Source organism: Bidens hawaiensis, unplaced genomic scaffold (genome assembly GCF_021521415.1).
Source record: "Bidens hawaiensis isolate Kalapana, Puna unplaced genomic scaffold, B.hawaiensis_p1.1 tig00038602_1, whole genome shotgun sequence".
Taxonomy (NCBI): domain Eukaryota; kingdom Viridiplantae; phylum Streptophyta; class Magnoliopsida; order Asterales; family Asteraceae; genus Bidens; species Bidens hawaiensis.
The window spans coordinates 111,389-126,080 of record NW_027505567.1 but is presented as its reverse complement, the minus strand read 5'-3'; the positions used below and the strand labels follow the sequence as shown (position 1 = coordinate 126,080).

At 36.9% G+C, this 14,692-nt stretch overlaps 1 pseudogene across 1 annotated transcript; it reads right to left on the bottom strand.

The window, feature by feature from the left end:
* Positions 1 to 969: 969 nt before the first annotated feature.
* LOC143613988 (sesquiterpene synthase TPS1-like) lies at positions 970 to 3,883 on the bottom strand (annotated as a pseudogene). Its single transcript, XR_013150220.1, has 7 exons — positions 3,769 to 3,883; positions 2,844 to 3,117; positions 2,364 to 2,763; positions 2,060 to 2,326; positions 1,824 to 1,962; positions 1,422 to 1,669; positions 970 to 1,263 (listed from the first exon to the last, which is right to left on the bottom strand). The product of XR_013150220.1 is annotated as a sesquiterpene synthase TPS1-like (transcript).
* Between the last annotated feature and the right edge of the window lie 10,809 nt (positions 3,884 to 14,692).

Genomic DNA, 14,692 nt, shown 5'->3' with positions numbered 1-14,692 from the left:
AACGCCTTGGCGCTTGTGTGAGCTTAATACCCTACCTCTTCACGATTGATGAACTGTTTGAATTGGCGATGGAGATTTGAGAGCCATCTAGGGTTAAGACTGGGTGATCGATTTGAGTTTGAGTGGACGCTGCGAATGAATTTTGTGATTGTGAATTATATTAAATGAACAATATAATTAGAAAATGTAAGTGTCAATTTAAAGAGATTTGAGAAGAAGTAAGATGTGTTGTCGGTGAAAATCCTATTTTGTTATATAGGAAGATATAAATAGGGATCTAAATATCAAGTCACAAAACATTTCTATTTCAAAAACATAATTACATTTATATTTACCAAAGATAATCTTCTGATGATATCCATCTCCATCTTTCTTCCAATCTCGTCTAACCTTACTGATTACCTAAAAACAGTTTTCTGAAAGAGCTCATGAGCAGCACGGTTTGGGGCTTGGGAATTTCTTCGGGAATTGAGAGTAAACGTTGAAAATCAGATGAATTAAACTGACACCCGAATGGCCCTATTATATTGCCAAGTCTGGTTAGACGTTGAGAAACTAGAAGCAGTGGTGGGTGGAAGGGACGCGTATTTGGAGAGACTATGGAGAGAGTTGGAGACTTACTAGATACCAATGAAACTACTGCATGAGTCCATCAAAGAACTATCCGCGCCGAGTGTTCAAAAAATTCCAAAACACAAATCTTTTCTGGTTTCTTTCTATTCCTTGCACCTCTCTTTAAAATGGAAAATGGACTCCGGAACATAACGTGAAGTCAATATATACGAATATAATTTTACATATTGAAATTTAAAACATTTGGTTAAAAATCAAGTATCTTATTAAAACAATACTTTTATTGAAAACACAAAGTACAAACCACAAATCAAATTCAAACAATAATTAAAAGTTAGGCCCATGTGTTTCCATCTTCATAGTTTATGAGAGATGACAGGCCATGAACATAGAAACTCAAAAACTCATTACATTTATGAAACAAGACTTGATATAATCTTTCAGTTCTTCTCCAACATTTTTTAGAGTATCATCATATTTATATAGCGTCTCCATTACGCGTGCCAGGTTGACCACACGCATTTTAAGAGCCATAGGAACATCTTTACATGTAAGCAATTCTTGGTTCATATCTTTCCATGCATCTTCTACTCTCTGCTTGAACAAATCATAGACACACTCTAGTGTCACATCATGTTCCTTCATGTAGCATTCCACACTCGAGACAACATGCTTCCTTTGTTGCTCCTCCTACAGTTTTGTCCATTAATTCTATTACAATTTTTTTTTAACGAAGTAACGAGACCTTTTTTTTAGACATAATATATGATTGTTTATTGGATTACATCGAAACAGAAGGCAAGCGGGCAACAATTACTTTAGAATAAAGAGAAAAGTTGTATGTATACCTTATGACCAACAATATCATCCATAATTCTATTAATTGCAGATGAAGCTTTAACAATAGCGGGATTGCTAAGAGCCCATTTGAATGACTCTTCTGAGACAGTATCACCCATGCTCATAAAACTTGATGTTGTAAGCATTATGTAGCCACAGCTTATGAATGAAACTGATTCATGCTCCCCCAATGTTGGCACATACCCCTCATTATCCATTTTGCTTCTATCATGTAATATCTATTCAACTCTTTCATCTGCATAAGAGAAATTCGCGAATTGTTTAGACTATACACTTTCAAAAATTGCCTAGAAACACTTATGATTCTACTAGCATCCTAGAAATCAAAAATATTTGAGAAATGACACATCCGATTCTGTTATATCATGACCAACAGAACATAAACTAACCGCCTCTTTGGCATAGCTAACTTGATATGCTTTTCCTTCAGCTGCCAAGATTTCCTCTATTTCATCATAACAATCCAAGAGTATTTTGTATGTCAGCTTCATGTAGTCTGGAAGTGTATCGATGCAGGTAATTGACCACCTATAATATAGTGCACAAATAGAGTATAATGTCATCAATTAATTTGATTATAAGAGGATTTATTGTGATATGCTGGTGTAGACGTGTGCGTACACACCTTTGAACTGCTTCGGTGAAAAGCACAAGTTCTTCATAAGTACCGTAAGAATCATAAGTGTCATCTAAAATTGTTGCCATTTTGAACACTTTTGTTAAGAACATTCTAGAGCGAGAATATTGAGGCTCAAAGTAGACACCCACAATCCAGAAATAGGATTCAACCAATCTATCTCTTATATAATGTAGATTCTTTGGAGGATCAAAAGATTTCCACCACCTAATATAATTTAGAACATAAAAACAACAAAACAAACACCATTTCAAACGCACGCGTAGTTGTCATAACTAGCTAATGAATGGGCAAAGAAACATACTTAGAAAGATCGCTAAGCTCCTTTTTGTGCAAGGATTGAACCCTATTGAATTCCAACTTTGCAAGCCTTAGTAAGGATTCATTATGTGAATCTTGTTGTTCATAAAAAGGTATGTATCGCAAGGCTTCCAGTCTTGGCAACCTCTTCCATATAGGGCGCTCTAGCGCTTCTTGTATGTGCTTTGAAAGAGAATGAGTACAGTTCCATCGAAGGGGATACTTTATTATTTTCCGAAGTAGTTGTTTTGCAAAAACAAGAGCTTCATCTAGCACAACTTCGCCTCTCACCCTCATATATGTTGCCTCATATAACTCAAGTATTTCCTGAACATCACCAATCAAGGATTCCTTAAAAGATCCCTCACCATCCTTGTACTGATTGAAAATATCTGATTTCATCATATAAAAATCGTTAATTTCTATAATCCATTGTGATTAGTAAATTGAAGTTATATATATATGCACCAACCGCATGAAACATAAAACCCATGTTGTCGAAGGAGTCGAAACCAAAGGGAAACACTACCACCATTCCAGTCATCACCATATACAGTATAAATATGGTATAAGGCTTGCTCAATCTCTTGTTCAAAACAGTAGGTGACGCCGAGGCGTTGGATATCATTGACTAGTTTTAACAGGTAAGTATGTTTGGTCGGATCATCCAATGCTGCCCGTATTTCTTTCTTCACTTCTTCTTTCAGACTTTCCAACATTTGCTTTACAGTAGCTTGCTCTTCTTGCTAAATTAAATGGTTGTCATATGAAAGATTAGGTGCAGCTTCCAAGTTAGATCATAAGCATATATACTCTCATGCAAACACCATTTTCAGTAACCATACCATTATCTAAGGGCTAGGTATTTTTATTTTTTTTTGAAAGAAAACTTAATTTAATATTGTATAAATACCAACCAACTCAACATTTTTAACACACGTACATTTCTCCATACAAACATAATATTGCAAAAAGAGAAGAAGTTCTATCATTTACTGGACGATGGAAACAACCGGATAAGGACAACTGACTTGTGAAAATGGCGTTGGATTTTAACAAGATGAACCTAACCAAGAAATTAAGCGGAGTTTGAAAATCGAAAACACCACCTAGCACAAAAGTTTCATTTCATGGAAGAACGCATGAACCGAAAAAAAAAGTTGAATGATTACTATCAATTCTTCATTAATTAAGTCACATGATCTGGTAGGGCTGATAGTTTTATCTGTATTTTTCTTGTTATCTTATTTATTTAGTTTCTTTTTTTAATTTTTAAAAATTAAACATAGAGTTGGTTACAAATTAGAATCATGCACCCAACACGTACAGGAGTTGGCAATTAAAAAGGTTATCAAAAGGTTTATATGCTCCGTGCTCCATATGTCAATCATATATACCTTATCATAGACGAGAAACATATCTCCCCATAGACTTGGATGAAAGTTTGCAAGCGGGCGAACAACCGCCTTCTGTTTAACTTCCATGCTTTAAATTTAGTAGGTTCTTTTGTTCTTCACCGATGATAATCTACAGTTTAATATGCATGTATTTATAGCCTTGTGATGAAGTAAGACCCTCATGACGCCAATCTGAACCGAAAAAAAGAGTAAAGTGTCATTTTCGTCCTTATGGTTTGACAAATAATACGAATTTAGTCCAAAAAGTTTATTTTTTTGCATATGGACCATCCACGTTTTTCAATTTTTGCCAATCACATTCAAATCACTAACCCCGTTAAATTTAATCATTAAGTCAGGAGTAGACATGTCTTTTCACTCTTTCTTTTTTATACGAGTAAAGTGCCAAAATCGTCCTTGAGGTTTGGTCACATTTGTGAATTTCATCCAAAAATATTTTTTTCGCAATTAGACCCTCAATTTTTCCCAACCATTGCCAATTTTGTCCAAATTATTAACTTGGTCTAAAGTCAATGTTAAAGCAAGGGTGTTACTATCCTTTTACATGCTTGTTTACATTATTATTTTTATTATTATATGCTTGTTCGATGACATATATAACATCTCACGATTCCTTTGTTTGAATCTAATATAGTATCCGTTTGTATATTCTTCTTTATTTTTAGTCATATAAAGGGTTTAGCTTAATGTAATAATAAATAATAATGTAAACAAACATGTTAAAGGACAGTAACACCCATGAGTTAACGTTGAATTTAGACCGAGTTAACAAATTGGACGAAATGACAACGGTTGGGAAACATCGATGGTCTAATTGCGAAAAAAAATATTTTTGGACTAAATTCGCAAATGTGACCAAACTTCAGGGATGATTTTGGCACTGTACTCATATAATAAAGAAAGAGTGAAAAAACACGTCTACCCTTAACTTAACGATTCAATTTGATGGGGTTAGTGATTTGGATGTAATTGGCAAGAATTGGGAAACGTGGATGGTCCATATGCAAAAAATAAACTTTTTAGACTAAGTTCGCATTATTTACCAAACCACAAGGACGAAAATGACACTTTATGCGGAAAAAAAAAGAAACTACATATATCGACGATGTAATTTTAAAATAAGCGAGGTAGCAACTAACAAACTTTTGCATCTTTTGTTAGATCAGGACCACCTGCAGGTGGTACTACGTGCTAAATGTATAGCTTTTCTAGATAACTCACAAAGACACAAACTATGGGGGTGTGCTACATTTGTATTTGTAAAGAAAACTTAAATAATAAGCATAAGTTGTATAATGTGAAATTTCAAGCGAACACGAAAGAAGAAAATTACAGCTGCGTCAAAACACACGCACATTTACCAAACCACAAGGACGAAAATGACACTTTATGCGGAAAAAAAAAAGAAACTACATATATCGACGATGTAATTTTAAAATAAACGAGGTAGCAACTAACAAACTTTTGCATCTTTTGTTAGATCAGGACCACCTGCAGGTAGAGGTGCACAAATCGGTTTTTTTGAAAAAACCGGTTCGGTTTTTAACCGGACCGGTTTTTTTTATCCAGAAAAAAACCGGTTCGGTTAATAACCGGACCGGTTATTAACCGGTTATTATTGCTGAAAACTCAAACCGGCCAAACCGGTTTGGACCGGTTTAGAAACCGGTTAGAACCGGTTATTAAACCGGTTTTTTTATAACCGGTTTTTAAAAACCGGTCTAACCGGTTAACCGGTTTTTTTTTTTTTTTTTTTTTTTTTTTTTTTTTTTTTTTTGCTTTAGGGTTTAGGGTTTCGTTGTTAGCATTCTTTGCTTGGAAGATTAAAAACACATAACTTTCATTTATAGCTTTTACATTAAAAATACAAACATTAAATCGTTATCGCATATTCGTAACTCAAAAATACAAACATTAAAGAATGCTTAGACACGATTACATTAACAAGTTGATGTTTGTTACTCATTTTCTTCGCTACCCGATCCCGAGCTATTCCTTAGGTAATCGTCGTACGCGGCTTCTTCATCGGTCATTGGTTGAGTGTGTCCTTGATTGACCTCGTCTTCATACAAGGCCGCCTCATAGTCCATTTCCCCCTCGAGTGAGCGTTGATGTTGTGCCCTGTCTAAAGAGTCCAAGTAATCCTTGTAGCAAATCGACATCTCTACAGCTGGTGGAGTGAGTCGAGTCCTCCTAATCGATATAACCCTGCCAGAAACAGAAAAAGCAGACTCCGAAGCTACCGTGGAAGCTTGGACCGTTAGTAAATCTTTGGCCATGGCGGCGAGGATCGGAAACTCATCCTCCTTACCTCTCCACCAAGCCAGCAAATCAAGACTTCTAAATTCATCCGGAGTCATGTGTTTCACAAAGTTGGTACCACCATACCTTCCAAGTTCACTGCTTGGGGTGTTTACCCTTTGACGTTTACCGGCGTCTTCCCAAATCATGTAGTACATCCCCATTTCAAGGTCGGTTTGGGATTGGGATTGGGCAACAGCTCTTAACGAGTCATGAATTTGGGAAGACGACCCGTATCTTGTAAGGTAAACATCATACATGTTTGCCAAGGTGGTGTTGAAATCATTCTTTAAAGTTTGGCTATAATAGGGGTTTTGATCGTCGTTTAACCCTAGCTCATCACAAATTTTTTCTATTAAAGCTTCAACACCACCAACATTGATGCAAGGGTTTAACGCAGCAGCACAGGTCAAAACAGCGGGTAGTTCTTGAAAATATTTTTTAAATTTTTCTTTCATTTTTACACCCATATCAAAATAAGGTGCACCCCTACAATGAAGGTCACTCAACTTTGTGCACATGACAGCAATTTTTGGTAAAGCAATGGGGCTTGTTGGATAGTAAACCCCGGATAAACTACTTGTGCAAGATTTAAAAATTTGAAGAACCTCCGTAACGATCTCAATCAATAACCAGTTTCTAGGATCGTACGGTGCACATTTACCCCTATTTGACAAAATTTGATGAAACGCAATTAACGATTGTTTTTGTTGGATGGCTTTCTCAAACATTTCACAAGTCGAGTTCCATCTTGTTGGACAATCCCAATTAGGCCCCAACCATTGACAGTTAGCTTCTTCACAAAATTTTTTGTATCTTGAAAATGTTGAATTGTTGCTAAAAACATCTCGTAACATTCTTTTAAAATTGTTTCTTTGCGTTTCGATCACGTTTAACCCATCTTGCACGGCCAAGTTGATAATATGTGCAATGCATCGGCTATGAAAAAACGCTCCATCACAGATAGGTTTATACTTTAATTTTAAATGGCCAACCGCGGCCGTATTGTTGGACGCGTTATCAAACGATATTGAAAAGATTTTATCTTCAATCTTGTATTGTCGAATGACTTTATCCAAGAGTTTAAAAATATTTCTACCCGTGTGCGGGTAATCAAACAATTGAAACGCAACGGTTCGTTTCATCATTTGCCACGACCGGGGGTCAACCCAATGAGCCGTCACACAAATGTATGAGTCGGGCGAACCATTAGGTACCGACCACACATCCGTGGTTAAGTTCACACCAGTTTGTAAGTTTGAAAAGTATGAAATTAGTTCGGATTTAGCGTTTTTCCATGCTTTAAGCATATCTCTTCTAAGGGTCGAACGACTTACGTGTTGGTAGCGTGGTTGAACATACGTTTGCATCATCTGCGTGAATTGAGGGTTGTCGAAGTGGTTGAAAGGAAGTGATTGTTGAATCACAAAGTTGCCAAACTGTTGACGTACCGCTTCAAGGTCGTACGTAAACACCGTTCCTTGATTCGTCATCTCCGGCTGCGAACTACTTCCGGATTCGTCCTTCAAGACCTTGCAAGAGGGCTTTTCTACATGAGCTCTTAAACTGGAGTTTGCTTCTTTGTTATAAAACTTCAAACAATGTTTGCATCTAGCTTTTTGGGTTCCGTTAGACATTTCGCATAGGTCGAAATGTTGCCAAATATCTTGGTTTCGTTTCGTGGGGATGACCCGAACGACGGTTTCTCCCGTGTTCGAGGCACCCATGTTGACCGATGAAGCAGCACTTTGGGAGGCCATGATAATCGACTACGAATTAAGAGTGGTATACTCGAGTATGAAATAAACGACTACGAAAGAAGAGCGTTTGGAGTTGTATAATCGCGTATGAAATAAACGTTTAGAGCTTTTGGAGTTGTATAATCAAGTGTGATCTAACCAATACCCAACCTAAACTATATATAGATGTTTGTGGGGGTAAAATGGTAAAAAAACAAAAAAAAAAACGGCTAAAAAACGGTCAAAAACACAAAAAAACGGCTATAAGGCCGTTTGGTAACGTTCGAAAACCGGTTAAACCGGTTAACCGGTTATTAAAAAACCGGTTAACCGGTTTTTTTTTATAACGGTAATAACCGGTTATTTTAAAAACCGGTTAACCGGTTTTTTAATAACCGGTTATTAAAAAAAACCGGTTTTTTTTATAACCGGTTATAAAACCGGTTTTGGGTCCAAAACTTATAACCGATACGTAAACCGGTTACGTAAACCGGTCAAACCGGTTTTTAAAAAAACCGGCTTTTAAAAAACCGGTTTTCGGTTAAACCGGCCAAACCGGTTCCGTAACCGGTTTTTTTGACCACCTCTACCTGCAGGTGGTACTACGTGCTAAATGTATAGCTTTTCTAGATAACTCACAAAGACACAAACTATGGGGGTGTGCTACATTTGTATTTGTAAAGAAAACTTAAATAATAAGCATAAGTTGTATAATGTGAAATTTCAAGCGAACACGAAAAAAGAAAATTACAGCTGCGTCAAAACACACGCACACACACACACAAGCTCTTAATATAGTATAAAGCGTACAAGGAGGCAACATGTGTTTTTGGAAAAAGAGATAACTTTGTCCATGTCAAAAACACACAAAAATCTAAATAATCACTTAATTTGTATAAAAATTACGCACACACATCTATAATTACACAAATTATATAATAACTACATAACTTATATAATAATTACCCAACTTATTTATCTAATCATGCAATTAAATAATCATGCACGCTATACGCGCAATAAATCCTAGTTTTTTAAAATATTCATTTTTTTAATATTGCAATAGGGTAGTCATAATTAAAAAGAATAACATGCTCAATTATGATGTAGTTTCTAAAAAAAATATTGTATAAAGAAGTTATGGACATTTAAAAATACAAAGGAACTTGAAAAAAGTCAACAATAATAGTGTATACCAATACTACCCCTCGAGGTCGTTTCATGATTAAAAAATGGTGATGTGAAAATTTTCCTTCAACTCTTTCATTGATTCTTAATTTAAAATGTAACATCTTTAAATTTTAATGTCAGAAATACCAATATCTGATATATCAAGGACTAATTGCCATTTATTTAAGAAGGATCCCAGTGACCGTTGCGAACTAGCCAATGGTTCGCCGATAATAAACAAAGGGTGACGATCCTCTGTGTAAGAACCAATGGTCCGTCACTTAAATAATCAATCTGCAAGTGACACGTTAACAGTTGAAGAATGATATGTGGCATGACGTGGCACCATGTAACGCCCGCTAATACCGGTTTCAAGAATTAAAGCTTGTAGAGTATGTATAATTCTCGGGATTTATTCGACGTTTCTCGGGATCCTTCTCGTCACCCCGGTACGTTATAATCACTTAACTTTCTCCCCAAGTTGCTACACACTTCATACTGGAGGGACTAGGATGTAATATATTTTATATCATAATATATTAAAAAAAAAAACCTAACCCTAATGTTATTCAGCGCCGATCGCAACCAAGACCCCCCTGCTCAAATTTCTTCTGTCTAGCCAAGTTTGATCCGTAAAAACTTCAATTCAAGGTCGGTTTTATGATTCCCCATGTCTTTTACACCTTAATTGATCATATTAACGCGCTTATTGGTAGTTAATGTCGAGTTTTGATGATAACAGTTTGCTGACAGATTCGTATACGTTTATTGTAGGGTCTGTAACGCGATGATAATCCATTGTTTTTGATCGATTCTTGATTCCATGATGTTCTAATTTGAGTCTAGTTTCCAGAAAGGTATAATACGTAATTTTTGGACGAGATTTGAATGGTTTTTATGAATTTATAAAATCGAGTGTCAAAGCTGATGCAGGATGACGGATTCTGGTCTGTCTTCCCGACGTCATAACCTTTTTTCGACAGATCCAAATTGGTTGGTTCCACTTCTGGAAGTTAGTATTTTGAGTTAGGAACCAAACCCAATTGGAATCGTTTAATTTGGTTCGGTAATGAATTTTATAAAAATAAAACCATTTTGTTGCGCACTGAAATAGCTGCACGTACCTTGCTGTGTTGGAGGAATTTTTATAATTTTTGTGTGCAATAGAAAATATAATAAAAATATTTTTATAAACCTAAGACATTTATTAAAGTCTGGTAAAAATTTAATAATTTATTTCAAAGGTTATCCTATGTAATTAAATGCATCTTCGCATGCTAAAATCTAAACGTTTTACTCGTTATTGATCGATAAGTTCGTTTTAGGCTTAACCGGTGGATGTTCAATTGTGTTCTTGTCGGGGCTGTTTGAAGTGAGTTTTTGCACCACAATCTTCCTAGGTATGTCATGTATACATACTTAAAGATCATGTTCATAGGTGTTCGTTAAGTTGATCAACTAGTTGTAGTTTGATTGTTATGTTCGGTTGTCTAGAATTGTAGTTTGGCGCGTTTAACGCGAGGGTTAAAGTGATTAACGACCAATTCAGCTCGGGGACACTTGGTTTGTACGGGCTGTTCAAAATTCATTTTTATAAGTTATGGGGCTGAATTGGTTGTCGGTTACTCCAACGGGTCGGTACAACGCGCAATTGTGTTTATTGAATAGTTGGTGCGTTGTACTTGCGGGTTACCGACCCATTTGACTCGTGTGGCATCGTGTGGACTTGTTGGCTGTGATTTTATCATAATGGGTCCACACGGGGCTAAGTTGGATGTTAACGGCCTAAACGACTCCTAAACGCGCGTGTTAGTGTCACCTAGTGCTCCCGGGGGCAAATTGGGAATTCTTTATTCCCGGGAGTACCTAAGGGTCGTTTTGGTGAATGTGAGACCTCGGGGGCTGTTGTGATTAAGTTTGATGAGGTCGAGGGTTTAGGTAACTCGAACCATGTTAGAACGCCTCATAGGATAAACGAGTCATCTTGATGTCATTAGTATTGATTGAATGTAAACCGACAGGTGTTTGAGTTTTGGGATTTCTTAGTGATTCTCTAGCTCGTGGTGAATCCGAGTCTTGTGTCAGGTGAGTTCTTGATGCCCTGTTTAACTATTTTTAAGTTTTGGGCTAGCATGCACACCTAAGCAATTTTGCTTGATGAAATGTTTTAAACGATTTTACATAGGCTTGCTAGTATTGGTAGGCCTTGGGAATGTTAAAGAATGTGTGTATGTATATATATATTATAGAATGGACAATGTTTGGCGAATGTTGTAGTCGTCTCGACTACTGAATGTTGCGTATGCCTACTTTGTGTTTGCATGCGCTGAATGTTACGTGTTTGGGTTGTACGTTTGCTCGACCCTGAATGTTATTATTGAATGTTATATATATATATATATAGGAATGTACGTATAGAGATGTTTATGCGTAAGGATGATTATTTATTAAATGTGATGACCTAACTGATGTAATTCCGTTTACAGATTTAAAACCGTTGGAATGATTATTAAGACTTTTGTTACTTATTTAAAACTTGAACTCACTCAGCTTAAGCTGACTTTGTGTGCATGTTAGTGTGAGTTTCAGGTTAGGAAGAGGATGCCTTATCGCTTGGACGTGCACGGAGTTACTTGGATGGTGAAGGGCATACGGGATTTGAAGATTTTATTATTAAACATTTATTTTTAAAAATTTTTATTAAAGATAATTATGTTGGTTTTGGGCAAAATTCCCGGGTTTTGGACTTATTTTGTTATTTACGTTTTCCGCCAAATTATACTCTGTGATGCTTATTTTAATGAAAAGAATTGTTTTTAAGTTTAATTATTTTTACGAGAGTTTTGAATGATTACCAACTGTGGGGTTCCCGGGGTTTGGGGCCTTACACACCATGGCGGACAAAAGTTGCTGCCAAACGGTCAGCCGATGATTGTGATATATCCGTTGTCTGAGCGGACACGACATGCTTCCCATTACTTGACCAAAATAAGGACTGACAGATCGCCGCTGAATCTCCCGATGATTCACCAGGGGTGAGCTGGACCAATACAAATACCGGGAACCACCAGCCTCATTCTAGCCATCTCACCTCATAACATACCTCAAAAATCATGCCATAAACCCAGATACTCGATTCTCGAAGCCGACGAGTCGATTCCGATCTATTAAATGAAATGGACCATCTGATTAGAAGTCGTAGAGGAATTCACAAGCTCTTAAATTAAGTAGAAGTGTTGTCCGACCAATTTCTAATACCTTAAGCTATCAAGGTAGTAGTTATGCTTTAATAATTCTATTAAGTTGGCTAAACCTAATTCATGGCATAGTAAACTTTATACCGGCTGTTCTAGCCTAAAAGGTATTGACATACTAAGGTTTCTTCATCGAGAAGAAACGTCATTTTTAAAAAAAATAAAGATTTTAAAATATAGTTTAAACTTTAAAAAAACAATGTCATAAAGGAATGTTTGAAGCTATAAAACAATATCTTATAGGGTCTGTAGCTAGATCCTACTAAGATAAGACAATTATGCAAACATATTGTTATTTGTTATGCATCTGATACAACAGAGATTTTCATAACAAGATTCACCAAACCGAGCAAAAGATGAATACGTTAAATCTTTAAACTTGTTGGTACATGATGTCAGTAGTTCAGTGTCTAGTGTCTGTAATCGAGTTAGTTGGATTTGTGTTTTGGTTTAAGCGAAGTTCTCACAAGTTCGCTGATATAGGCGAACTTGTAGAACAAGCGAAGTTAGGGACAACTTCGCCTAAACATGTTAGGCGAAGTTGTCGTCTGATATAAGGACGAGGTTACGGCTAGGTTTAGTATTCATTGTACAAGAGTTAGAGTTAACGAGTTTAAGAGTTTGTGTAATCGGTGATTGATATCACGTGTTTCCAGTTGCAATACAACGTGTCTTTGTTTATTGTAACGTTTGTTTGATCGTGTTAACGTGTATCGTCTTCTACGCTCGTATCGTCTTACGTAGGGATTCCGCACCTACGTAGAACGAGATATTCCGTGTAGATCCGGCTGGGAACCTACAATTGGTATCAAAGCTTTTGCTCGTGATTGTGTGGTTCGGGATTATCACGCGGGTGTAGAAATCGTTCTGTTCGACTATTCGCGGGACGAGTTTACCGAGTTTTTGTGTCCTACTCATCTCCCACCATCATAAACAACCCATTACACCTTCGCATACCTCGCAAAATCCAGAAATCAAACCTGCAAAATCATCGTGTTCATCAGGCGAAGTTGCCGCTACTGTTTGTAGGGTTTAGGCGAAGATATAAGGTTAAGCGAAGTTATCCACAACTTCGCCTACCTCACAAGTTCGCTTATCTCAAGCGAAGTTATCTACAACTTTGCCTATTCAGGCGAATTTAAAAAAGGAGAGCGAAGTTAAGACTTAAGCGAAGTTAACTTTAACTTCGCCTACAGTACTGTTAAGAATAAAATTTTTATTTTTCGGGTTTCTTTGTGTTTTCGTTTCGTAAAAGATAACTTCTATAAATATTACGGAACTGGTGAAGATGGAAGTGGAAGCGGGTTCAGCTACTAAGGCACCGAAGATGCTTAAGGGAACCGATTTTGTGGCGTGGAAAGATCGGTTTGATCAATATGTTAAATATCAAGATGCTAAGATGTGGGTGTGCATTCAAGATGGATACATTCCACAAACAGCTTTGTATGAGGGTCGTGAACAGATTAAGTGTAACATCCCGAAATTTCAAGATAATATTAATTATATTAATTAATATTAGAGAGAAAGTTTACCCGGGTTATTAGGAAATAAATAAAAGAATAGGAGTTGGTATGGGTTTGGCTAGTGTCGGGTAATGGACGTTGGTTATGGATTTGGATTAATTGAGATGGGTTAAATGAGAATGGGATTTCAGGGATATAAATACCCCCAAAATCCCAAAATATCTTTCATTTCCACCTTCTTTCTTCACACACTCAAAACACACACATTCTAACCGATCAAGATTCGAAGCCGAGACCCGAGATTTTGTTAATAGATCTGAGTTGGTAAGGTAAGAACAAATCCACCAAAGCTAATATTACTGAAAATGGTTAGGATTGGATGGGTTAACCGGACCCGAAACCCAAACTGCCCAAATCGGACCCCTAAAACGTCGATTTTAGGCCGATTTGATGGTTGGGATTTGTAGGCGCCGATCATACGATTCCGTGGGTACCAAAATCGAGTTATTTGGCTAAGAAACGAAGGATTTATGGGCAAACAGATCTGCAGCGCGATAACTTCGCCTGCAAGATTAAGTTCGCCTGATGAACTTCGCCTTCAAGCGTAGCTTCGCCTTCAAGCGTAACTTCGCCTAAGGATAACTTCGTCTACGGCCAAGTTCGCCTAAGGATAACTTCGCCTGAAGCCAAGTTCGCCTAAGGTTTAACTTCGCCCGAAGCCAAGTTCGCCTAAGGTTTAACTTCGCCTGAAGCCAAGTTCGCCTAAGGTTTAACTTCGCCTGAAGCCAAGTTCGCCTAAGGTTTAACTTCGCCTGAAAGCCAAGTTCGCCTAAAGGTTTAACTTCGCCTGAAGCTAAGTTCGCCCGAGGGTTAACTTCGCCTAAAGCCAAGTTTGATTAGAAAATAAATTATAAAGCGATAAGTTAAAGTAAGCTAATACTAGGCCACCAGATTAGATCAGACGAGTATTGATACG